The following is a 25,144-nucleotide window of genomic DNA, read 5'->3' on the forward strand; positions in this document are numbered from 1 at the left end:
TTCTGCAAACCATGTACATATTAATCTTTACGGTCCTTGGTATGCAGGCCACTTGATGTAATACACGCAAATACATAAGGCCCCACCCAACAGTTTTGTGATACGTAGCGTGCAACTGTATGTCAATGATCAAGCTTGCTGCTGTGACCAAGAAACCACCAGCACAATGACTGATACATCATCAGTTCCCAAATTTTCTTGGATGCCAAATATTTAAATTCAAAGTCAGAATCCAATTGACATGTAAGAACAATACAATGCACGTCCAGCTTCTACATTTCCGCATGAGTCAGCTTCCCCAATTTCTGAGTAACAGGAAAATAGCCTGATAAGCATACATGTGCAGCTCAACCTCAAAAGCCATAAAGCAAATGCTTGTGGCTTAAAGATGGAGCTCCCACTCATAAAACATCAAGGAGGGGCAGTCTCTGTGGCACAATAGGTCAGCGCAGTCGGCTGTTAACTGAAGGGATGGTGGTTCAAGTCCACCCAGGGATGTGTGTTGGTTAAATAATCTGGAGTGAGCCAACTCTGGGATTTATCCTTCTGCAGAAGACCATAGAGCAGCCCAAAGATAACCCAAGTGGCCTTACCTCTATTAGAAGGTACAGTTCTGCAAACCATGTAAATATTAATCTTTACGGTCATCAGAGATGGGAAGTAACAAAACACAAATACTACATAATACTCCAGTTGAATTTTCAGGTGTTTTTACTTTACTATTTATTTTTTGGGCGACTTTTTACTTCTACTCGAATATCGGTACTTTCTACTCCCTACATTTTACAAAATTGGCTTGTTACTTTAGTTTTGTACTAAAGGTTATCTATCAGGTGTAATTGTGAGTCCATGTCGGAGAATAGCGCGGACACCCGCCTCACGCCGCGAGCTGGCGCGCACGGCACACGGAGACAAAAGTGAAAAAAAAAAGAAAAAGAGACTAGCTGTCCGGAGGATAATCAGCTGAGAATGTGTGTGTCTTTGAGAACTGTAAGTCATATAACTGATGATGTCAGTTCATTTAAGCCTGTTGTTGTATTGGTCTATAAATCTGGTACATTTAAAAGTTAGCTTGTCTGTGTTCTTCTCCTGTTACCTAGGTTACACCTGGCTGTTGATTCGATATAATGGCGATTGTTAAATGTCCTTGCTCATTAAGATAATGCAATTAATAGTGGGTTCATTGTTATTATTTACTAGCATATATGATTCCTTGTTATTTATTTATTTTATTACCACACACACAGCCATAGCAGAGCTACCCCCCCCCCCCCCATGTTTATCCTGATGCTTGATTGTAATAAAGCATCAACAGAGAGAAGTTGTCTCCATCTGTGTTTTAACAGACACACCTGGGGCCAAATTGGAAACCAGAATCAGCTTTAAATCCAGTCCTAATCTAGTCCTCAATAAATTTTAAATAATTTCACTGGAGTTAGTTATTATTTTTGCATCATCAATACCAAAATGAATCTAATTGAATGGCAATATTCACGGAATTCTCACAAAATCACAACTGAATTCATATCTTGATACTTGCGTGAGAATCTTATTAACCTGGAGTCCCAGTCTCTGTCATGCTGACTACCTGAAATAAAACAAGGCCACATGCTGATTATTGGAGACTTGATTTGATGGATTTATTCTTCCTGTTGTGTCTCTATTTAAACTCCTAATTTAAAGGTAAAGTCAGTGTCCATTAAAGGTTGTGTTGTTGCTGCTGACAGACTAAGATTATTATTCTAAGTGTGTGACAACATTATGGGATGGATCCCTACCGAGATAGACCTTTTAGTTAAGAGGAACATCCTTTTAGTTTAGATCCTTTAGTTTCAAACCAGACCAGAGTGGTGATTGTAGGAACAGTGGAAAGATGAACCAAGACGGCTTTTCATATATATATTTTCTTTTTCTATTGACTATAGTTGTGTTTGTTATTAACAGAAATCAACCTGTCAACATTTCTATTCGTCATAAAGTTCCAACTTTAAGTTTTTTACCGCCAGTTCAAAAGGGAGCTGAACACGGAGGAGGATTCCTCCCTAATGGCCGCTCTGCTCTGCTCCGTGCCCCCGCTGTCCGGTAATAGTTAAAGCAGATAAAAACCTAAACAACACTCAAAAGCTTCAAGATGAAACTTACTTAAGAAGCTTCTTCATTCACGTTCAAGAGAAGGCCTGTTTCCAGCCAGACTATGAATTGATTCATGAAGTCCCTGTTATTAATATATGATCAGTCCCATATGGTCTAGCGGTTAGGATTCCTGGTTTTCACCCAGGTGCCCTGAGTTCAGCTCCCGGTATGGGGATTAGTATTTAGCCGGTGAAGGTCTACAGAAAGATCTGTACAATCTCTGACATTGGCCTGTATTGAATCAGAGCTGTAGTTAGGTAATCTAAGTTATATGTGTTTCATGATTGTACTTTTGTTTTTGAATGGTACATGAACAACTGTGCTCGAATTTCTAATCAAAAAACATGAACTTTCCCATTTTGACAAACTGTTTTGATCCCTTGAGGTATTTCATTGAAGTCTTTGGTCTTGGACAGTTACCTTGCAATCTAAAACTGTATATCCTATTGTCTCTGGAACAATAGTTGGCAGTTGGAGGAGTAATGGCTCTTTACAGTTAATATGCAAAAGAAGATGTTCACAAATTCAGCCCAGGTAAATGCTCAGCCCATATTCACACAGACCTAACCCTACTCATTGGTTACAATATTCTAAAATCAACAATGCCAGAGAAAAATGACAAAGAGTGATAACATTTTTTAGAATGTAAGTATTGGCTTTTCCCTTGCAAACGTTTTGTTCCAATAACATTGACAAGCATACCGTTAGTTACGCTCCTTGTGTTTGTCACGATTTAGGGAAGTGATACTTGCAGGTAGTGTGGCCGAGTGGTCTAAGGCGCTGGATTAAGGCTCCAGTCTCTAGTCTCTGGAGGCGTGGGTTCAAATCCCACCACTGCCAACTGCTGAAATGTTACATACATTGGTACACTCCTTGCTGAGGAGTGGCTAAACTTGACTTTCCAGCACCTTGGAGTAGAGTTTACCAAGGAGCCTGAGCGTAGTGATACTCCTGTAATGGGCAGATGCCATTCTTCTTGAAGAGGGGAGCAACCACCCTGGTCTGCCACTCCTTAGGCACAGACCTCCACGCAATGTTGAAGAGGTATGTCAACCAAGACAGCCTCTCCTTACAGTATTTCTCAACGAATTTAATCAATCCCTGGGGCTTTGCCACTGTGGAGTTCTTTAAACAGTAAAACCAAGGATATTTTTACTACTGTAAAACTAAGTTACAGTAAGGGTATTATACTGTAAAAAACACGTACAGTTATGATACTGTAATCAGGAAGTTACAGCACGTTACCAGTAAGTTAACGCAAATTTACAAAAAAAAGTCAAACAGTGTTCAGACAAACATCATTGACTTTCTTTCTTGTAAAAAACACAACTTCCTGGACTTTCTTTACAATATAGTCTGTACATGTCCCTTGCTTCCAAATTCCCATTTTTCATGGGCTGAATCTCAACTATCACTGACTCTGCAGAGAGAGCCAATCAGAGCTGATCAGCAACAGCTGTGCTACCTGCATGATGGGTTTTTACCTGGCATGTAGCACAGGAACCATTTTCTCTTGGTGACTGGAGTGATGGCAGCTGTTTGGGTCTTTGTTGTTTGTGTGCTGACTGTTTGGATTAACAAAGGTTGTTACATTTCTTCTGTTATGATGCTTGTATTCAAATATGTAGTGGAGTATAACAAATGTAAAGAGTAGGGTAAATTACACAATTACTGAAGTGAAATTTAGCTGGAACAAGTTCATGATATGTGGCGTCAAACAGCAGAAACATTTGATTAACAGCAATTGCATTGTCCTTAGGCTTGAGTTTGCCAGTTGGCGGCACAAATGAAAGACATGATGATGCGCTGCAGAGGAGAATGATTAGAGGTAAGAACGTTCGTGACAGACTCTTTCAAGAGCTACTTACGGATACTAACTGAATTTATTTTCTGCCACAGATGTGTCTCCCAATGATCTCTCCATGAAGAGGGCCTTCGCACTTCTCCAGTCAATGGAGTCCAAGTTGATCCAAGCTGCTAAAGAAGGTGAGCAGGTTCTGTGAAACCATAATGGGAAAATGCCGCAACTGTGTTTACAGCTGAGGTTCTTTGTGGCACAATGTAGTAAATAAGGTTAAGTTGTCTGGCTTTTGGAATGGGGATTCCAACCCATGTTTAGACTATTTTGACCATACAATGTGGGTATAAAGCTGGCTTAATTAATCAGACATTCATATATTTAATGAATACAACAATTGGTGCTTACTCAACCTCGGCCTATAGCCACATCACTCACACCGTATTGTCTAATATTGCAAGTGTCCAACAGTTACATGAAAAATAAATTAAGATTAAACTCTTTTTATATTGTGTGGCTATTTGCTCTAAAAAGCAACAGAATAGCTAAGGTAGCTTTGTATAGATCGTGGAATTTCCCAAACCAAGTGAATGCAGCACATGAACACAACTGCTGTGCTAGCTTAATCTCAATTCAGATTCTGTAATGTTGTAAGCAAACTTAACTGGCCTAATTACCAATGAAGTCTTTTGGGGCTATAAAGTCTTAAAAGGGAAGTCTTATACTTGCTTTGCTTTTTAATAAAAAACGAAGAAGCCTTATGGTAAATTCTTTACAGTAATATTGTCAAGGGTAGTTGGGACTTAACGATTTCTTCATATTTTTCAGCACAACTGGAAACCAATGAAGTGGAAGCTGAGGCAGCTATTCAAAAACTTGCAGATGTTCAATTGCCCCTGAACGGACCCAAACGGCTTGAAACCAACCAGACGCTGGGCGACCAGGCTGCCAACCAGACGCTGGGCGACCAGGCTGCCAACCAGACGCTGGGCGACCAGGCTGCCAACCAGACGCTGGGCGACCAGGCTGCCAACCAGACGCTGGGCGACCAGGCTGCCAACCAGACGCTGGGCGACCAGGCTGCCAACCAGACGCTGGGCGACCAGGCTGCCAACCAGACGCTGGGCGACCAGGCTGCCAACCAGACGCTGGGCGACCAGGCTGCCAACCAGACGCTGGGCGACCAGGCTGCCAACCAGACGCTGGGCGACCAGGCTGCCAACCAGACGCTGGGCGACCAGGCTGCCAACCAGACGCTGGGCGACCAGGCTGCCAACCAGACGCTGGGCGACCAGGCTGCCAACCAGACGCTGGGCGACCAGGCTGCCAACCAGACGCTGGGCGACCAGGCTGCCAACCAGACGCTGGGCGACCAGGCTGCCAACCAGACGCTGGGCGACCAGGCTGCCAACCAGACGCTGGGCGACCAGGCTGCCAACCAGACGCTGGGCGACCAGGCTGCCAACCAGACGCTGGGCGACCAGGCTGCCAACCAGACGCTGGGCGACCAGGCTGCCAACCAGACGCTGGGCGACCAGGCTGCCAACCAGACGCTGGGCGACCAGGCTGCCAACCAGACGCTGGGCGACCAGGCTGCCAACCAGACGCTGGGCGACCAGGCTGCCAACCAGACGCTGGGCGACCAGGCTGCCAACCAGACGCTGGGCGACCAGGCTGCCAACCAGACGCTGGGCGACCAGGCTGCCAACCAGACGCTGGGCGACCAGGCTGCCAACCAGACGCTGGGCGACCAGGCTGCCAACCAGACGCTGGGCGACCAGGCTGCCAACCAGACGCTGGGCGACCAGGCTGCCAACCAGACGCTGGGCGACCAGGCTGCCAACCAGACGCTGGGCGACCAGGCTGCCAACCAGACGCTGGGCGACCAGGCTGCCAACCAGACGCTGGGCGACCAGGCTGCCAACCAGACGCTGGGCGACCAGGCTGCCAACCAGACGCTGGGCGACCAGGCTGCCAACCAGACGCTGGGCGACCAGGCTGCCAACCAGACGCTGGGCGACCAGGCTGCCAACCAGACGCTGGGCGACCAGGCTGCCAACCAGACGCTGGGCGACCAGGCTGCCAACCAGACGCTGGGCGACCAGGCTGCCAACCAGACGCTGGGCGACCAGGCTGCCAACCAGACGCTGGGCGACCAGGCTGCCAACCAGACGCTGGGCGACCAGGCTGCCAACCAGACGCTGGGCGACCAGGCTGCCAACCAGACGCTGGGCGACCAGGCTGCCAACCAGACGCTGGGCGACCAGGCTGCCAACCAGACGCTGGGCGACCAGGCTGCCAACCAGACGCTGGGCGACCAGGCTGCCAACCAGACGCTGGGCGACCAGGCTGCCAACCAGACGCTGGGCGACCAGGCTGCCAACCAGACGCTGGGCGACCAGGCTGCCAACCAGACGCTGGGCGACCAGGCTGCCAACCAGACGCTGGGCGACCAGGCTGCCAACCAGACGCTGGGCGACCAGGCTGCCAACCAGACGCTGGGCGACCAGGCTGCCAACCAGACGCTGGGCGACCAGGCTGCCAACCAGACGCTGGGCGACCAGGCTGCCAACCAGACGCTGGGCGACCAGGCTGCCAACCAGACGCTGGGCGACCAGGCTGCCAACCAGACGCTGGGCGACCAGGCTGCCAACCAGACGCTGGGCGACCAGGCTGCCAACCAGACGCTGGGCGACCAGGCTGCCAACCAGACGCTGGGCGACCAGGCTGCCAACCAGACGCTGGGCGACCAGGCTGCCAACCAGACGCTGGGCGACCAGGCTGCCAACCAGACGCTGGGCGACCAGGCTGCCAACCAGACGCTGGGCGACCAGGCTGCCAACCAGACGCTGGGCGACCAGGCTGCCAACCAGACGCTGGGCGACCAGGCTGCCAACCAGACGCTGGGCGACCAGGCTGCCAACCAGACGCTGGGCGACCAGGCTGCCAACCAGACGCTGGGCGACCAGGCTGCCAACCAGACGCTGGGCGACCAGGCTGCCAACCAGACGCTGGGCGACCAGGCTGCCAACCAGACGCTGGGCGACCAGGCTGCCAACCAGACGCTGGGCGACCAGGCTGCCAACCAGACGCTGGGCGACCAGGCTGCCAACCAGACGCTGGGCGACCAGGCTGCCAACCAGACGCTGGGCGACCAGGCTGCCAACCAGACGCTGGGCGACCAGGCTGCCAACCAGACGCTGGGCGACCAGGCTGCCAACCAGACGCTGGGCGACCAGGCTGCCAACCAGACGCTGGGCGACCAGGCTGCCAACCAGACGCTGGGCGACCAGGCTGCCAACCAGACGCTGGGCGACCAGGCTGCCAACCAGACGCTGGGCGACCAGGCTGCCAACCAGACGCTGGGCGACCAGGCTGCCAACCAGACGCTGGGCGACCAGGCTGCCAACCAGACGCTGGGCGACCAGGCTGCCAACCAGACGCTGGGCGACCAGGCTGCCAACCAGACGCTGGGCGACCAGGCTGCCAACCAGACGCTGGGCGACCAGGCTGCCAACCAGACGCTGGGCGACCAGGCTGCCAACCAGACGCTGGGCGACCAGGCTGCCAACCAGACGCTGGGCGACCAGGCTGCCAACCAGACGCTGGGCGACCAGGCTGCCAACCAGACGCTGGGCGACCAGGCTGCCAACCAGACGCTGGGCGACCAGGCTGCCAACCAGACGCTGGGCGACCAGGCTGCCAACCAGACGCTGGGCGACCAGGCTGCCAACCAGACGCTGGGCGACCAGGCTGCCAACCAGACGCTGGGCGACCAGGCTGCCAACCAGACGCTGGGCGACCAGGCTGCCAACCAGACGCTGGGCGACCAGGCTGCCAACCAGACGCTGGGCGACCAGGCTGCCAACCAGACGCTGGGCGACCAGGCTGCCAACCAGACGCTGGGCGACCAGGCTGCCAACCAGACGCTGGGCGACCAGGCTGCCAACCAGACGCTGGGCGACCAGGCTGCCAACCAGACGCTGGGCGACCAGGCTGCCAACCAGACGCTGGGCGACCAGGCTGCCAACCAGACGCTGGGCGACCAGGCTGCCAACCAGACGCTGGGCGACGGCTGCCTGCCAACCAGACGCTGGCGACCAGGCTGCCAACCAGACGCTGGGCGACCAGGCTGCCAACCAGACGCTGGGCGACCAGGCTGCCAACCAGACGCTGGGCGACCAGGCTGCCAACCAGACGCTGGGCGACCAGGCTGCCAACCAGACGCTGGGCGACCAGGCTGCCAACCAGACGCTGGGCGACCAGGCTGCCAACCAGACGCTGGGCGACCAGGCTGCCAACCAGACGCTGGGCGACCAGGCTGCCAACCAGACGCTGGGCGACCAGGCTGCCAACCAGACGCTGGGCGACCAGGCTGCCAACCAGACGCTGGGCGACCAGGCTGCCAACCAGACGCTGGGCGACCAGGCTGCCAACCAGACGCTGGGCGACCAGGCTGCCAACCAGACGCTGGGCGACCAGGCTGCCAACCAGACGCTGGGCGACCAGGCTGCCAACCAGACGCTGGGCGACCAGGCTGCCAACCAGACGCTGGGCGACCAGGCTGCCAACCAGACGCTGGGCGACCAGGCTGCCAACCAGACGCTGGGCGACCAGGCTGCCAACCAGACGCTGGGCGACCAGGCTGCCAACCAGACGCTGGCGACCAGGCTGCCAACCAGACGCTGGGCGACCAGGCTGCCAACCAGACGCTGGGCGACCAGGCTGCCAACCAGACGCTGGGCGACCAGGCTGCCAACCAGACGCTGGGCGACCAGGCTGCCAACCAGACGCTGGGCGACCAGGCTGCCAACCAGACGCTGGGCGACCAGGCTGCCAACCAGACGCTGGGCGACCAGGCTGCCAACCAGACGCTGGGCGACCAGGCTGCCAACCAGACGCTGGGCGACCAGGCTGCCAACCAGACGCTGGGCGACCAGGCTGCCAACCAGACGCTGGGCGACCAGGCTGCCAACCAGACGCTGGGCGACCAGGCTGCCAACCAGACGCTGGGCGACCAGGCTGCCAACCAGACGCTGGGCGACCAGGCTGCCAACCAGACGCTGGGCGACCAGGCTGCCAACCAGACGCTGGGCGACCAGGCTGCCAACCAGACGCTGGGCGACCAGGCTGCCAACCAGACGCTGGGCGACCAGGCTGCCAACCAGACGCTGGGCGACCAGGCTGCCAACCAGACGCTGGGCGACCAGGCTGCCAACCAGACGCTGGGCGACCAGGCTGCCAACCAGACGCTGGGCGACCAGGCCGCCAACCAGACGCTGGGCGACCAGGCCGCCAACCAGACGCTGGGCGACCAGGCCGCCAACCAGACGCTGGGCGACCAGGCCGCCAACCAGACGCTGGGCGACCAGGCCGCCAACCAGACGCTGGGCGACCAGGCCGCCAACCAGACGCTGGGCGACCAGGCCGCCAACCAGACGCTGGGCGACCAGGCCGCCAACCAGACGCTGGGCGACCAGCCGCCAACCTGACGCTGGGCGACCAGGCCGCCAACCTGACGCTGGGCGACCAGGCCGCCAACCTGACGCTGGGCGACCAGGCCGCCAACTGACGCTGGGCGACCAGGCCGCCAACCTGACGCTTGTTACCTTGTCAACCTGATGAGCCTTTGACATGTTTCTGCATGTACCTACTTATATCTGTGGTGATATTAAACCAAACTGATTTTACCATACTTCTCTGATAAATTGTAAGCTATGAATGATTTAATCTGCCAGGAAGCACAACGGTTCTTTTTGCCATTACTTTATGCATGCCTCCAAACTAAAACAATTGCACAAAAAGGTGATCACTTAGGGATCAACACTTCAAATTTTACATGGTAAGTTTCTTTATCAGAAATGAATTTCTATTAACCAAAATAACGGGTTTAAAATTTTATTATTGATGAAATGTATGAATTTTAGGGTTTTAAAATACATAGTGTTTGGTTTTCCTAGGTCAATTTTTGACCTGTTGGTCCAATGAACACTATTGTGCTTTACAGCAGATGAGCACATGTAAAGACCACTAAAACACCTGCACACATACACGGGCCCCACAAACAACAATAATACAAACAGCAGCTGCAAACTACCTCATGTAATGGTAACATTGTGCTTTCCAACACATGGAATGCACACAGTACCAAAGACCTGCAAAAGATCACATTGTGCTCTCCTAAATAAACCTGCGCACACACACCTGGGAAATGGTATATATTGTACTTTTCAACAGATGGAGACATCAGTCCCAGATTTTTTTTTTTTTCTTTTTTTTGCGATTATTGCAGTCCAAAATGCCAGATTTTTGCGGGAGCTTTTGTAAAGCTTTGTCTTGCAATAAAAGTTGCAATGTCTTTGTTTTTTAAATGTTTTAAAATAACTGGAGGAAAATAAAATTACTCTAGGCTAAATGTTGTACTAATCTTCTAGAAAAAGGCTTAGGATGCTGCAAATGTGTAATATGAAACTGGCTGGAGGATTTATGACTATTTGTTGAATTAATCGAATTTGAACATGTGTCTGTGGCTTGTTTATCTTTACATTGTTAATTCCTCACCTGGCCTCGGACACATTCCTATGGTTTGATAAAGTATTTGACTTTGACGCATCACTGCACTTATTATGATTGTAGCTGTTCTCAGTTTAGGTCATCCTGTACGATACGTCTCCAGTTTTTCCTGCATCCCCCATGTGTGTCATACTGAGACAAAGACTGGCACGTGGGACTGCTCGGATTAGTTGAAGTCAGGGAGACTCTGGTTATTGGTCAAATTTACGGAAAAGTTGCAGTGATTGGTCAAAATTGGGGGTCGCACCAAAGTCACGGTGATTGGTTGAATTTGTGTGAATTGTACAATTACGACATTGCGAAATGCTGGAGGGACTGACACACACAGTTGTGTGTTCAGAATAATAGTGAATAAAACAGTGAATAATTCTCAAAATCATCCTTAGAATAGCTTTTAATTCCATAACATAAATACACTGGGAACGCTGCACATTCAATTCCAAATCACACTTACGTTATGACCTCAATAGTGTGTGTGTGTGTGAGACTGTGTGTGTGTTTGTCTGTGTGTGTGTTGTGTGTCTTTGTGAGAATGTATGTGTGTATATATGTTTCTGTGTGTGTGTACGTGAGAATGTATGTGGGTGTGATTGTGTGTGTGTGAGTGTGTGTAACATGGTCGCCAGGAAGTCCTCCTGGTGTTCTAACACTGTCGAGATAAGCCTCTTTAAACCACATTATTGCTTTTTAAATACAAAATTTAAAAATACAATGTTCAGTGCAAATCTTGTAACACAGACTGAAAATGAAGGATAAGAGATACATTTGTGGTGACTTCCAGTACCTATGAGATAACACAACATTGTTCATGGAGGTACATCTGCAATTTGATAGTCTGTGATGTGTCATTGGATTGCTACCACTCTTAAAGCATGCCTTTTGCTGTCAGAAGGATTTCAACCTGCGCGGGGAGCCCCCCAATGGATTTCTAGTCCATCACCTTAGCCACTCGGCCACAATAATCTGAAAAGCAGTGCCATACCTGTTTGGACAAATGTTCATAAACTTTTCAATTGGTTAGTAGTAGTTACCAGACACAGCAAAATGGAAATTGTAGTGCACTGACTGTGTCTGTGGATCCATGTAGAGTCAGCTTAATTGATATGCTCCCTTTTTGGTTGGATAAAACACAACAATAAACAGTTAAAAAATAAAAACAGATAAAACACAAGAATAAACAGTTAAAAAATAAAAACAGCTAAAACACAAGAATAAAAAGTTACAGGGCAGTATACAAAATTAAACATTAAAGAAATGAATAACCATTTAAAGAAAGGCAACATCAAGAAGAATGGTCTTCAGCCTTGATTTAAAAGTTATTGAAGATGAAAGCATAGCCAAGTCTTTCCAAATCCTGTTGACACATACGTCCTTTAACCCTTGATATTTTCTTAAGGTGATGATAGGCTGACTTTGTAATTGTCTTAATGTGGCTGTTAAAATTTAAGTCAACGACTTCACCAAGATTTCTGGCTTTGCAATCTCTGCAAAAAAATTAACTTTTGGAAATTAATCTTAATGCCTTAATTTAATAAAAGGAAAAGAAAAAGACAACATTTAAGGACACCAACTGTCTTGTCTAGTGATGGTGGTATAGTGGTGAGCATAGCTGCCTTCCAAGCAGCTGACCTGGGTTCGATTCCCAGCCGTCGCAGTAGTTTCATTGTGTGGTTACTTGCTTTATTTGTCAAGAAGTAACCAGAAAGGTTACTTGCCCAACCCGATTTGATCAATATTAGACATTGTGCAAACAGGTATGAGTATTGTTTTCAGGTTGTTGTGGCCGAGTGGTTAAGGCGATGGACTAGAATCCATTGGGGTCTCCCCACGCAGGTTCGAATCCTGCCAAGGACGAAAGGTTTTCTTCCAGAATAATGGCAAACCAATGACACATCACAGTAACCCTAATTTCACTTGTGCCTTCATGGACATTGTTGTGTTACTTCATAGGTACTGGAAGCCAACTTTCTCCACCATTTCTTATCTGTCTGTGTTTCAAGATTTGCAGTGAGCGTTGTATTGTCCAGCAGAAAGGGAACAGGTGTGGGAACTTTTTGACTATGATTTATATCGTAGCAGTGCAATCATTTTGCCCAGGTTTAATTTCCAGCTACCGTAGTTGCATTTACAGGTTTTAAAGCCATCAACAACACATTTCAATTTCCTTGCGAGAGTCATCCCAAAAGGATTAATAAAGATTAGTCTGAGTCGATCTCAGAAAAAAGTCAAAAGAATTCCAAAATCTTCAGGGGATGTAGCTCAGTGGTAGAGCTCATGCTTTACATGTATGAGGACCTGGCATCTCCAGCAGGTACAGTATTATGGTAGAGTCTTTAAAAGAGCTGCAGAAGATATTACCTCCTGTGGTAATCTGACTGGTAGACAGCACAACAAGCACTTTAAACGTACATGTTTTACAGTTTCTATTTACAGTATTTATTACCTGTAGTGTAGTATATTTACTGTATTACACTCCAGTTTTTATGGGTGTTACAGCAGGAATAAAAGTGTATGAGCACTGTCTTTATTTATGGATGAAATAATCTCAACATGACATTAAGTTTACTCTTCAGCAGGTGGAGAGACATTTCACTTCAGACACTTGCAACATCAGTTACTTTGTTAAACATCAACAGACTGGAAATATACTGCTGATACAAAACACAGGAATTAGCAGAGGATGGTTTCAATCCATCGACCTCTGGGTTATGGGCCCAGCACGCTTCCACTGCGCCACTCTGCTCTGCTAGCATCAATTAGGGGCTGGAAAATGTGTGATCGACATTTTGAGGGGAGGTTTGGGAATCTGGCAACCAAGGTTCCAACATTTTACGGCTTGTAAAGTTACACATTTGGTAGACCTTGCAACTATCTTTTATTTGAGCTCCCTGATTACTCACACATTGATCATTCACATGTAAGACTTGTGATTGGCTGGTGTTTTAAAAAAAGGGCATTGTGAGTACAGATATAAACATCAGTAAGGAGTCAACCAAGTTGCCTCTTATCATTTTAGTTTGGACACCCAGTGAGGCTTACAATGTAAAGAGAGGAGCCTGGTCGGGCTAGAACTCTCCTCTGCGGATCGGGCTGTACTGCACCGCCTAATGAAAATATACACCCTTGACATATGGATACTCCTAATATTAATATATAGGCTTATATTGCAATCTCGTCAACCTACATGTAGGTGTACCTATATTTAAATAAACACACAGTAGCAAAGCTTATGCAGCGTTTTTTAATTTTACCTGTGTTTTTTCTGTGAGGGACAACTCTGTCCGGCTTATTTATGTAGATGGAAGCTAGCGTTAGCTAACTAGCAGCCAGCCTGCTTCCAAACAAATACTTTTTAATTATCTCAACACTTTTTAACAGTCAAACTGAAACACTGGCGGTGAGCTCCAGGTCCTGCAGCTGCAGACGGACATGGATAGCTTCAGACCCGCTCACCACTAGTGTTGTTGGAATAGCAAGCTAGCGTTAGCAAACTACCCCGCTTATAAATAAATACATTTTAATTATCCTAACACTTTAAACAGTCAAACTGAAACACTGGCGGTGAGCTCCAGGTCTTGCAGCCACGGACGGACCGCCATCAATGGGTATAATGCGTGCCTTTTAAATTACATTTTTATTTTTTTTAAGCGGGCTTGTTGGTTAGTTTGCTAACGCTAGCTTGCTATTCCCCCAACACTGGCGGTGGGCTCATGGGGGTTGCGCCGCTGCTATCGGTCTGGAGCTTTCCATGTCTCGCTGGAGATCAGATCCCGTTGAAGTCGGCAGCGGAGATTTCTAGCGATGTTTCCCCGCTGGCCGAGCCCCACTGACGGCGGACCGTCTGCGTCTGCCGCACCTGGAGCTCCAGTGTTTCAGTTTAACTGTTAAAAAGTGTTGAGATAATTAAAGGTATTTACAGTATTAGAAGCGGGCTGGATGCTAGTAAGCTTATGCTAGCTTTCATGCTACATAAATAAGCCGGACAGAGTTGTCCCTCATCTGGGGATAAAAACCCTGCTGCCCCCTCCCCCCCATCCTGTGGCGCAGAGCTCCACAGACTAAGTCCCAGGTACAACTTAGTTTTGCACCAAATGTATCGCAAGAAGTGTTGCAAAAGTCGAGGGTGCAGACTCGCCGCTGTGGAAAAGTGATTGAAGTGAAAAAAAAATAAATAAAGTACAAGTACAGAATTTTTTTTCTACAAGCTCTCAAATCATATTCTCTAAGTGCTCACATCACATCTACGCGCTCTCACATTTGCACCATATTTACCTTCATATTCTTTGTTGAACTTTATTGCTTTACAAACACCAAGCAAGTAAGCGCTGTGACTAACATTACTCTTCTGAAGTGATTTTGGAGAGGGAAATTAGGTAGAAATACTCTGGTTGACTAGCATGACACCATTGGATTCAAATAATAATCAATCCAGGCTAACGTGAATGACAGTGACTGCATGTTGCTTCCTCTAAATTTCAGGTTGTGGTCGACTAGCGAGGCCAGCTCGTCAGTTTGATAAACTGACCAGACCTGCATGCCTCTTGTTTCTTGGGCTAGTTGTATTAGCTTTAGCCTGGCTGGTAGCAGCTTTCGCTTGTTTCTTTAAGCTAACTATATTAGCTTTAGCCTGGCTGGTAGCAGCTTTCTGCTTGTTTCTTTAAGCTAACTATTTTAGCTTTAGCCTGGCTGGTAGCGCCTTTCTGCTTGTTTCTTTAAGCTAACTATTTTAGCTTTAGCCTGGCTGGTAGCAGCTTTCTGCTTGTTTCTTTAAGCTAACTATATTAGCTTTAGCTTGGCTGATAGCAGCTTTCTGCGGTGGGAAATGGCCGGGAGACGTTGTGACGTTATGTTGCATTAATCAGGGGGTTTAGTTTGTATTTGAGGAGAACATAAAACCCCAACTACTGTAGCGTCACTCACTACCCATCAAATACTATGACATCACTGTATCAGCGGCAGCTGTTGCCAACGGTAGGCTACTTTTCTACACACGGAGAGCCTCACTTCCCATACCAAACCCCGTCGGACTAACGTCACATCCACACGTTGCCCACATGGCTATCTGTCTTAAAGGGGAACGGTCGGATGGTAATAATCATGTAAAGGAGAAACGGTGAAAGGTTACTTTTCTATCAAGCAGCAAAAAAGTATTAACGTCAACATCGTAACGTCCTGCAATGTGACTTTCGCGCATGCGCACATCGCGATGTCAATGCTAAAACACAATATTGTTCACCCCTAACTGACGGTATACTTCAGTAAGCTAGTTGCCACTTTATCTTGGGTAATGCCACATGTAAGTATATCTTAGTTTATTTAGATACCCAACATAGGTTATACTACGTACACTGTATAACAATACATTACGTGTTTCTTTATTTCATCTTACATTTTTGCTAGCCTGTAAAAATCAGCCTGTAGTATATGTTTTTACAATTATCTTTGTTTAATATCTGTGACTCATTATATCTAAGTAACTGGTCATTGTGTTTTCTCCCAGTTTCACCCTTTGTTAATCAAATAAACGTGTTACAAGGATCCCGGTCGCCAGTGCTGATGGGGAAGGTGTTTAGTGCTGGTCAGATTGCACAGCGTTACGTACGTGAAGGACAAGACATATTCATGGTAAGTATTTCCAGGTGATCTCTGCACCTCTAATCTCTGCACCTCTGTTATTCTAATATTACCATGTAAAAAAATTGAAACAGGCAGTTTTGCATTTTCCACCACTGATTCATGGTTTTTATTTCAGAAACTACCGGAAGCATTTCCAAGTAATAACTACACCTCTGTTTTTGTATTATTACCATGTAATTAAATCGAAACAGGCAGTTTTGCATTTTGCACCACTGCCTTCTAAATCTCTAACCATGCGCCATTTCTTGCCTAAAACAATATAACCAACAATATGTTAAATTAAATTTGATAGATCTAACTCCCTGATGGTCTAATGGCTAGGATTTGGTGCCCTCACCGCCGCGGCCGGGGTTCTATTCCCGGTCAGGGAATGGTCAGGACTTAACAGATACAGATTTAAAAGAGCAAGTTTTTGGTTGATTTGTCAAATTCTTCCTCATTAGTTTAACGTTTTAAAGAGTACCATTTCCTTTAAGTCAGACCCCGACAGAGGATGTCTCCTTTTGTCATCATTGATGGGTCATAAACACTTCATCTGCCTCCATCTCAATAACAATTCTTTTCATTTTTTCAAGCAGTAACTAAACCCCTAACCAACATTTTTAACTGAAAACCAATGTATGTGAGTGTCAAGTAATGTTATTGTTGGATCCAGGTCCAAATTTTGACATTATAGCGCAATGCAAAGGTGCATAACAGATTTTTTTTCTACATACCTGGAGCGATGCAAAGCAGGGGTGGCCAACTAGTCAAGGAACAGCAAGAGACTTGGTATTTAAGACTACAAACTGACTATGTGACAGATGTGTAATCTGTCATGTCCTGCCTTCTGAAGCTCTAGCCAGGTGCCATTCCTCGCCTAAAACAATATGAGTCATTCCAGTAAGTGAAAAGAAAACTCACATCTACAAAGATAAATTTGAAAGATGTGACTCCCTGATGGTCTAGTGGCTAGGATTCGGCGCTCTCACCGCCGTGGCCCGGGTTCGATTCCCGGTCAGGGAATGTAAAGGACTTGGGAGACTCAGGTGTGATGTTTGAAAGAATAAGTTCCTGGATTTGATTTTGATTTGTCAAATTCTTCCTCATTTGTTTAAATGAACTGACAACATCAGTTATATGACTTACAGTTCTCAAAGACGCACACAATCTCAACTGGTTATCCTTTAGACAGCTAGTCTCTTTTTCTTTTCTCTCACTTTTTGTCTCTGTCTGGCCTTATGTATTTGCTTGTATTACATCAAGTGACCTGCATACCAATGACCGTAAAGATTAATATGTACAGTACATGGTTTTCAGAACTGTACCTTCAGATAAAGGTAAGGCCACTTGGGTTATCTTTGGGCTGCTCTATATTCACCTGCAGAATGATAAATCCTAAAGTTGGCTTACTCCAGATTATTTAAGCAACAAACGTCCCTAGGTGGACTTGAACCACCATCCTTTCGGTTAACAGCCGACTGCGCTGACCTATTGCGCCACAGAGACTGCATGTGTCTGATGTTTTTTTTATTTCTGATTCTGATGTAGAGATGGACAAACGACTCAAAAGCATAATACTCTTGCCGTGACAAACAAGAAACAGTAGAAAAAAGAGGTCGGCGAGATAGAGTTCAAGACCCTTTTTTCAGGACACCCAAACTTTGTCGCTCAATATGGCAGGAATTCTATGCATCCAGGGCCAAATGTTTTACCATTTCATCCACTACGGGCCCCTAAGGAACTTTACATGTGTTGACAATAAAGATGCTCACAAAACGCTGCACTTGGAATTGCGTTTCTCATGCACATTCATGTCCTCTTAAATACAAAGAACTGCTAAGTTCTTTATTCCCAATATCAACTCTTAGACATTAGTTCTAAATGAAAATACTAGTTGTCAGAAGTGGGATTTGAACCCACACCTCCAGTGGAGACTGCGTCTTGAACGCAGCGCCTTGGACCGCTTGGCCATCCTGACTGATCCAGCAGATCTTCAGTAGGACCTGTCTCAAAAATCATAATATAGTAAATTAAACATGTCATGATATAGTAGGTTCTCAGTCATGACTGAGAACCTACTATATCATGACATGTCTGACGGGGCGCTACCTATACCATCCAAAGACTGAGACTGCACTCCTTTCACTAACACTCCTGTATATTCTGTATAATCTGTGAATAGACCTCCTATATTTATATTTATACACTACAGTTTATAGTCCCTTACATTATTTACTTTTTTTGCTTATACATATACTTTATACTCTGTATAATCTGTATAAATCTGTCATAGAGCTCCCATATTTATATTTATATTTTTACACAACATTTTTTAAAGTTCCTTACTATTACATTTGCTTATACATAAAATTATATACAATATTTATACCCTGTATAGCAATACTGGATAGATGTAAATCACATTTCGTTGCTTGTACTTGTGACAGTGCAATGACAATAAAGTTGAATTGAATTGAATTGAATTGAATTGAATATGTTCAATGCCCGTATATGTTTAATGTATTCATATTTTCGTTATTTTCACAATGTTTATTCTTCTCATCGGGTAGGATTGCATTTTTCTTAGGAGGCATATTCCCCTGGGCCTGGTGGTATCTGGCTGCACCAGAGCACCTGGGATGTCAGGCTTTAAATCCCCACCTCTGAAAAGCGCCGCTTCTTAGCCGGATTATGTCTGGCCATGTCATAAATAATAGAGGCGAGGCCTCAAAACTGAGAATATATTGGGGCGTGATATTTAAATTACAATCGTTTCTAGCCGCTGCATTTATCAATGTGCGATCATTCTTACGCTCTGATTGGTGTGATACGAACGTTTCATGAATCTCACGTGAAGCCTGTCGTACGTTAGGTTAATAAATGAGGGCCATTAGCTCTAAGGATGTGCTTCAATACATAACTGAAGTGGACACTCTAATGAGTAGCACAATGGTGCAATCTGTTTACCTTGTCATAAGCTAAAGCCTTTTCCCAAGCTAAAAGAAAACAAGGCGCTCTTCTGCAAAAGCACACCTGGGAGTGCTTGAGAGTTCTTTGAGGTGCAGCGTGATTTTAGGCTGAGATGCTTCGGGTGTGTTAAGGTGTGAGACAGCGATCAGGTGATAGAACCGGGGTATTGATGTCACATCCATGCAACCGATGGATATGATCAAAACCTGTAAACAGCCCAACCACATCACTGGAAAGTCAGCATTACTACAGGATCCTTACAGGTCAGTGGATGTCAATTTTTTAAGATGCAAGAACTGACTTGCCACTTTTCATGGGCTGTCAACAACTTTTCCAGCAGGTATAACATGATTCATCTCACCATGTAAATCAGAGTTAGCAGAGGATGGTTTCAATCCATCAACCTCTGGGTCAGAGACATTTCCATGGTGCCAATCTGTTGAAATTCACCCCAGATGGGACTTGAACCCACAATCCCTGGCTTAGGAGGCCAGTGCCTTATCCATTAGGCCACTGGGGTTTTACGTCCACAAAGCATCCCCATCACCAGTTCAGGAGAAATACATATACAGTTCTGGAGACGTAATGAAACAGTAACCTTGACCTTTGACCTCCAAAATCGAAATCAGTTCATCCGTGACTCCTAGTGGTTATGTATGCCAAATTTAAAGTGCTTCCCTCTAGGCGTTCAGGGATATTGCATTCACAAGAATTGGATGGACAGACATGAGGACACAGTCACCTTGACATTGAACCTATGACCTCCAAAATCTCATCAATTGATTTGCGAGTTCAGATGAATGTTTTTGCAAACTTTGAAGGAACACAAACATGGGCGTTGTGATAAGATGGTGATGTCTATCGTTGTTTCTGAGATCAACAATACCTTCTAAAGTTGAATAGCTATTGCGTACCCGGTGATATTAGAGAAGAGCTCTCGTTGGCACTGTAGGTGGACAATTTAGAAAATTAAGTTACTTTAAACTTTCAAACTGTTACATCTCCTCTGAATCACCATCTGCAAATTTCCAAGCCTCGTTGGCATGCCGACCACCATCTACAGGAGGTAAATCACTGGCTAGCTATGCAGGACTACCTCATACCTTTTACCAGGTTCAGGTGGTTAATAGTTATGGTCAAATGAAGCTTCATTAAGGTTTCTTTTTATTTTATTTTTTATTTAACCTTTATTTAACCAGGAAGTCCCCAGTTTCTGAACAATGTTCTTCATTTTCTGAACTTATTCACTCACTAGTGTTTTATTATTGGTTGTGCATCTGTGATTGCCCTAGAGGTGCTCTCAGTCCAGCACCTCTCCCGCTCACCTTTGTTAGTTTTACACTGTCCAGCATAAATCGCTGACACCATACCTCACACTCATCCATGCATACACCATGCATACATGTATACAACCTTTGCACACAGTCTTTTGTCTCCCCTTTTCATGGGGTCATGACAAAGCATCTAGTGTTGATCTTAGCCTTTGTGTGAGAACATAGGTCTCCACATACATTGTTTTTATTAAGATTGACGACCAAATTGTTAGTTTTTCTGAGATTTTCCCAACCATTGCAATGTCTTTTGTTGCCTCGTTGGCGCAGTAGGCAGCGCGTCAGTCTCATAATCTGAAGGTCGTGAGATTAACCCTCACACGGGGCAGGTGTTTTAAAAAAGCTAAAAAACACTACTGCTGCTAAAAATACAGTGACAGTTGGTTGAACACAAGCACATGAATGAAATTTGTCACTTTGGTTATTTCTGAGATTGATACAATGAAAGGAATTATTTAAGAGTGGTAGCAAACCAATACAAAGGGTTATAGACCATAAATGGTATGTCCTTGGACATACTATATCTAGCAGGGAGATGAGTACAGAGATTTGGGTGCTAGCAAGATGGATGTAGGTTGCCCATTGTTCATTTAGACTTACCAACAACATTGTTATGATACAAACCTGCTTGAAAAACAGTCACAATTATTTTTAAAGACTTGCGCATGGAACACACATGATATGATAGCGTCTGAATTTGTCCATGTCCATACAAGCATGTCAAATGGACAACTCATCTAGCAGAATGTGCAACCCTACGCCTGAACAGGGACTTGAACCCTGGACCCTCAGATTAAAAGTCTGATGGTCTACCGACTGAGCTACCAAGGCTTCAAAAGCAAGTGACTGTGGAAAAAACAATCTGCTGAACTACAGATTAAAGTGCAAGTAAATGAAGACCATTGAGCTGTTGCCATGATCACAGTCTTCTGGACAGCAGGAGGGTAGACCATAATTTGCACAATGCAACATCAAATGTTATTGCACAAACTGGTTGAAAATTGGCCAAAAAGGTTAATTAAAAAGCTCAAAGTCACAGCTCATCATGGCGACTAGCAGACTGTGAACATCCAGCAAACCTGCATGACAGATGACAATAGCGAGCACTTCATACATATCCCAGAATCAAGCTGTTGCCTTACCAGGGACTTGAGCTGTGGTATTCTTTTTCGCTCAAAACGTTGACAGCCTAATGCAATTTTATGGCTACAGACAAATAAACTTTACTGCTAGTTGGTACAATAAAACAACTCTCCCTCTTGATCAGCTTCCTCTTGACGGAAAAAATCCACCAGATGACTTGCCATCCAAGCAGGGAGATCAGCACAGAGATTTGGGTGCCATCAAGATGGATGTAGGTTGCCCATTGATCATTTAGAGATAGCACCCGCATTGTTATGATGCAAACCTGCATAAAAAACAGTCACATTTCTTTTTAAAGACTTGTGCATGTTACTTAAATGATACAGTGTCTGAAAGTGTTAAGGATTGCCAAAGTGTACAATTTATCATGGCATCAAGCAAAATGTGCAAATGCACGCCTGAACAGGGACTTGAACCCTGGACCCTCAGATTAAAAGTCTGATGCTCTACCGACTGAGCTACCCACGCTTCTGAAAAAGAGGGCTGTAGGAAAAAGAAGTGCCGTTATTGCTTCCTAAACCCAACCGTCCCATTGTTGTCCCACATGTCATGGTTAACACAAATATGCCCGTTTCGTTATTTCGTTAATTATTTGGCTGCTGGCTTTTCCTCCTCTTCCTCATCCCAGTCAGTCGCCGTAGTTCTAGTGCCAGGCTGAGACTTCGCTCCCCAGTGTGACGTCATCGCCGAATTGACTTAATAAACCAGCGAATACTAAAAATGACCAAAAACTAACTTTTAACATTATTTGGAGACATTTAAAAAAATGATATATATACATATCTTGAGTGCTTTTTGTACCCAATAATCAACAGTGGTGGTTAACCCGCAACATTCTGAGACCAATTAATGCAAAGAAAGGACTGGAGCATTTATTGGAGAGAATAAGTAGGCTGACACTGAAGTATTGAGACAACAGTGACTGAAAATCTAATTCAATCTACATATCGGTCTTCTTAAAGATCTAAATAGATTTTCTCACCTCAGAGTCATCTGGAGCACGTAACGATTAGCTTTTGTCCCTCTGAACCCTGAGTGACAATCACTCTGCAGTGAATGAGATGCAGTTCCCCCCCCCGAGTCCAACCAAGACTATACTTTCAGGGATCATTTCTAGAGTTTCTGACTTGAGGAATGTGTTTCTAAAGTGTTTGGTCTCGCTTACCACAATGATGAGTCGTGATGTTCCTTTCTGAGCATGAAGTTGAAAGAGACTAATGATTCACTTCATATGCTCTCTGTCATTGATGATTGTTCTTTGCTTCTTTATGGAGTATTGAAGAAGGGAATATGTTCAGAGTGGTAGTAGCAGATATGTGGAAAACTAACACGTGTGAAAGTAATAAAACATACTAAGCTTTCTATTTAACTGAAGTTATAGTCAGTCTTGAAGAATGTCCAGTCCATGCTGGACAAGGTTACTTGAAAGGGTTACACCTACTTTCTTGACTTTGTAATGCCTTATGTCGGTGTAAAAATGTAAACTGAGTTAAGCCATAATTCATTTTTATTTCTACCTTTGCTTTTCCTACTTTGACATGTCAAAAGGTACATTGTTTGAAAGCCCAGCTCTACACATCCATGTTCCACTCCCACAGGTGTTTCCACTTAACTAATCAGACTGTGTGGCCTTTACAAGCTCAGCTTGATTGACATGTATTAAAGGGTTGGAACGGTACACTGAAGTCCCGGTGGACGGGATGGCATGTTGTAACAAGGTTTGCGTACATACAGCAGATACTTGAAGCCAGGTTACTCTACGAGTGGATACGGGGCATTGAAGGTGATGTGTTAATCCTGATTGATTCAGTGATTTTTTGGCTCTATTTGTATTTGGATCTAAAGGCTTGTTAACCACTGTAGGGAGGAGACGTTGGACAGTTTTTTTTGTCTCGTTCCAGTGATTGGCATGTCTGGGTGATGGCGTTGGATATGCGTTAGCATGTTGGATGTATTTCCACTCACGTACCAACAACGCCGACCCACAGTCCTCGTTTTATCCACCACTTTCTCACCTGTACTACTGGAACTGACTGGGAAACCAAAGTTTCCCCGTGGGTCGCCGCCACTCGCCGTAGGAGAGGCTGCTCTTCCTTAGTGCTGCTGGCTCGGACTCATATGAAGGGAAATATGGGGCAAAAGGTGAGAGCTTTCAGAACAAAAAAATCTGAACTTATATGTTTAAATTATAGCCGATAGATATCAGAGGTCCACCCATTACCTTAATTTTTATGCGTTGTACTTTTCCCTTGCCGGGTGAGTTAGGGAAACTGTTACAGCATAGCAGAGTTTTCTGTCCACCTCCACACGCGTAGTCTTCTCTTCAAGCACACTTACTGCCTCCTGGTCTTGTCTTGACCTAGTCACCACTTTCTCATTTTTGTATGGCAGCACATCCAGCTGCAAGAGATTCTCAACAATCTGGAAGAGCTCCATGTTGGAAGGAACAGTGGACGTCAGAAGGTACTGTTGCGGCCGTAGCTGTTGCTCTACGATCCGTGCTGGGCTCTGAAACGTCCCCCCCAAGTCTGGTTCGAATAGTGAGTGGTCAACCTGGTGGACCGAGCTTCACTGGCTCAATGGGGGTGAGATGTGGATGATCAGCACCAATGAGAAGGAGTGGGCTGGCATTCTCAAACTGCTGAAGGGAGAGACCTGCCAGGTACTTCTACCTCTTCTGCAGACTGACTGGATAGGATTGATCCGCCAAGCCTAGGCAAGCTAACCCGTTAGTCCCAATACTGCCAGTCAGTGTACTGTATGTTTAGCTCACACAAGGTAAAAGACAAATTAAGACTTAACAGGGTAGCTGCTCGTGGAGGTGCTGTGGCTTAGTTGGTTAAAGTGCCTGTCTAGTAAAAAGGAGATCCTGGGTTCAAATCCCAGCAGCACCTTGTTGTTGGAGAGATTACCTCTTTTGGCGTGTCATCATCATGTCAACCCAATCCCTGTGAAAGTACCCTGGTAGCAAATGAAAATTGCCTGTTACATTTACACAGAAACACCAATAACATGCCCACAAGGTGTTCTATTTGCCTGATAACTAATGAAATTAATTAATAAATGCGCTACTTTGGCTCCACAACAGTTCTGTGTCAGTCAACTGCTCCATTTCACTCACCACTGAGTCAGACTTAATGCCCCGCCCACAACAACATCTGATTAGCAGGCAACTTAAAAGCAAGTACAGGTCATCTCTGCAACAACAAGGTGTTGCTGGGATTTGAACCCAGGTACTTCTGCTGACTAGACGGGCACTTTAACCAACTAAGCCACAGCACCTCTGGGGATGAACACAGATGCATGGCCATTATGGAGGTACTTGGTGTAAACAACTGAGGTGGTTGGGTCATCTGGTAAGGAGGGCCTCCGTAGAGAGCTGGTCCAGGCACGTCCAGCTGGGAGGAGGCCTCGGGGAAGACCCAGGACTAGGTGGAGAAAGTACATCTCCAACCTGGCCTGGGAACGCCTCGGGATCCCCCAGTCGGAGCTGGTTTATGTGGCTCGGCAAAGGGTAGTTTGAGGTCCCCTGCTGGAGCTGCTGGACAAAGATGGATGGAAGGAGGGAACCCTTTTC

The 25,144-nt window shown here is 46.3% G+C and overlaps 6 non-coding genes across 6 annotated transcripts; 4 read left to right on the forward strand and 2 right to left on the reverse strand.

The window, feature by feature from the left end:
- Window positions 1–2,886: 2,886 nt before the first annotated feature.
- On the forward strand, window positions 2,887–2,973 carry trnal-aag (transfer RNA leucine (anticodon AAG)). The gene has a single exon. It is a non-coding gene; the product is annotated as a tRNA-Leu (tRNA).
- A 14,101-nt stretch (window positions 2,974–17,074) lies between these two features.
- Window positions 17,075–17,146, forward strand: trnae-cuc (transfer RNA glutamic acid (anticodon CUC)). The gene has a single exon. It is a non-coding gene; the product is annotated as a tRNA-Glu (tRNA).
- An 872-nt stretch (window positions 17,147–18,018) lies between these two features.
- Window positions 18,019–18,101, reverse strand: trnal-caa (transfer RNA leucine (anticodon CAA)). The gene has a single exon. It is a non-coding gene; the product is annotated as a tRNA-Leu (tRNA).
- A 1,439-nt stretch (window positions 18,102–19,540) lies between these two features.
- trnar-ccu (transfer RNA arginine (anticodon CCU)) lies at window positions 19,541–19,613 on the reverse strand. Its single transcript has one exon. It is a non-coding gene; the product is annotated as a tRNA-Arg (tRNA).
- Window positions 19,614–22,655: 3,042 nt separating this feature from the next.
- LOC116681897 (small nucleolar RNA U3) lies at window positions 22,656–22,871 on the forward strand. The gene has a single exon (XR_004330160.1). It is a non-coding gene; the product is annotated as a small nucleolar RNA U3 (small nucleolar RNA).
- A 1,516-nt stretch (window positions 22,872–24,387) lies between these two features.
- On the forward strand, window positions 24,388–24,461 carry trnat-agu (transfer RNA threonine (anticodon AGU)). Its single transcript has one exon. It is a non-coding gene; the product is annotated as a tRNA-Thr (tRNA).
- Window positions 24,462–25,144: the final 683 nt, after the last annotated feature.

The sequence above is a fragment of the Etheostoma spectabile genome, unplaced genomic scaffold (assembly GCF_008692095.1).
Source record: "Etheostoma spectabile isolate EspeVRDwgs_2016 unplaced genomic scaffold, UIUC_Espe_1.0 scaffold00018760, whole genome shotgun sequence".
Classification (NCBI taxonomy): Eukaryota; Metazoa; Chordata; class Actinopteri; order Perciformes; family Percidae; genus Etheostoma; species Etheostoma spectabile.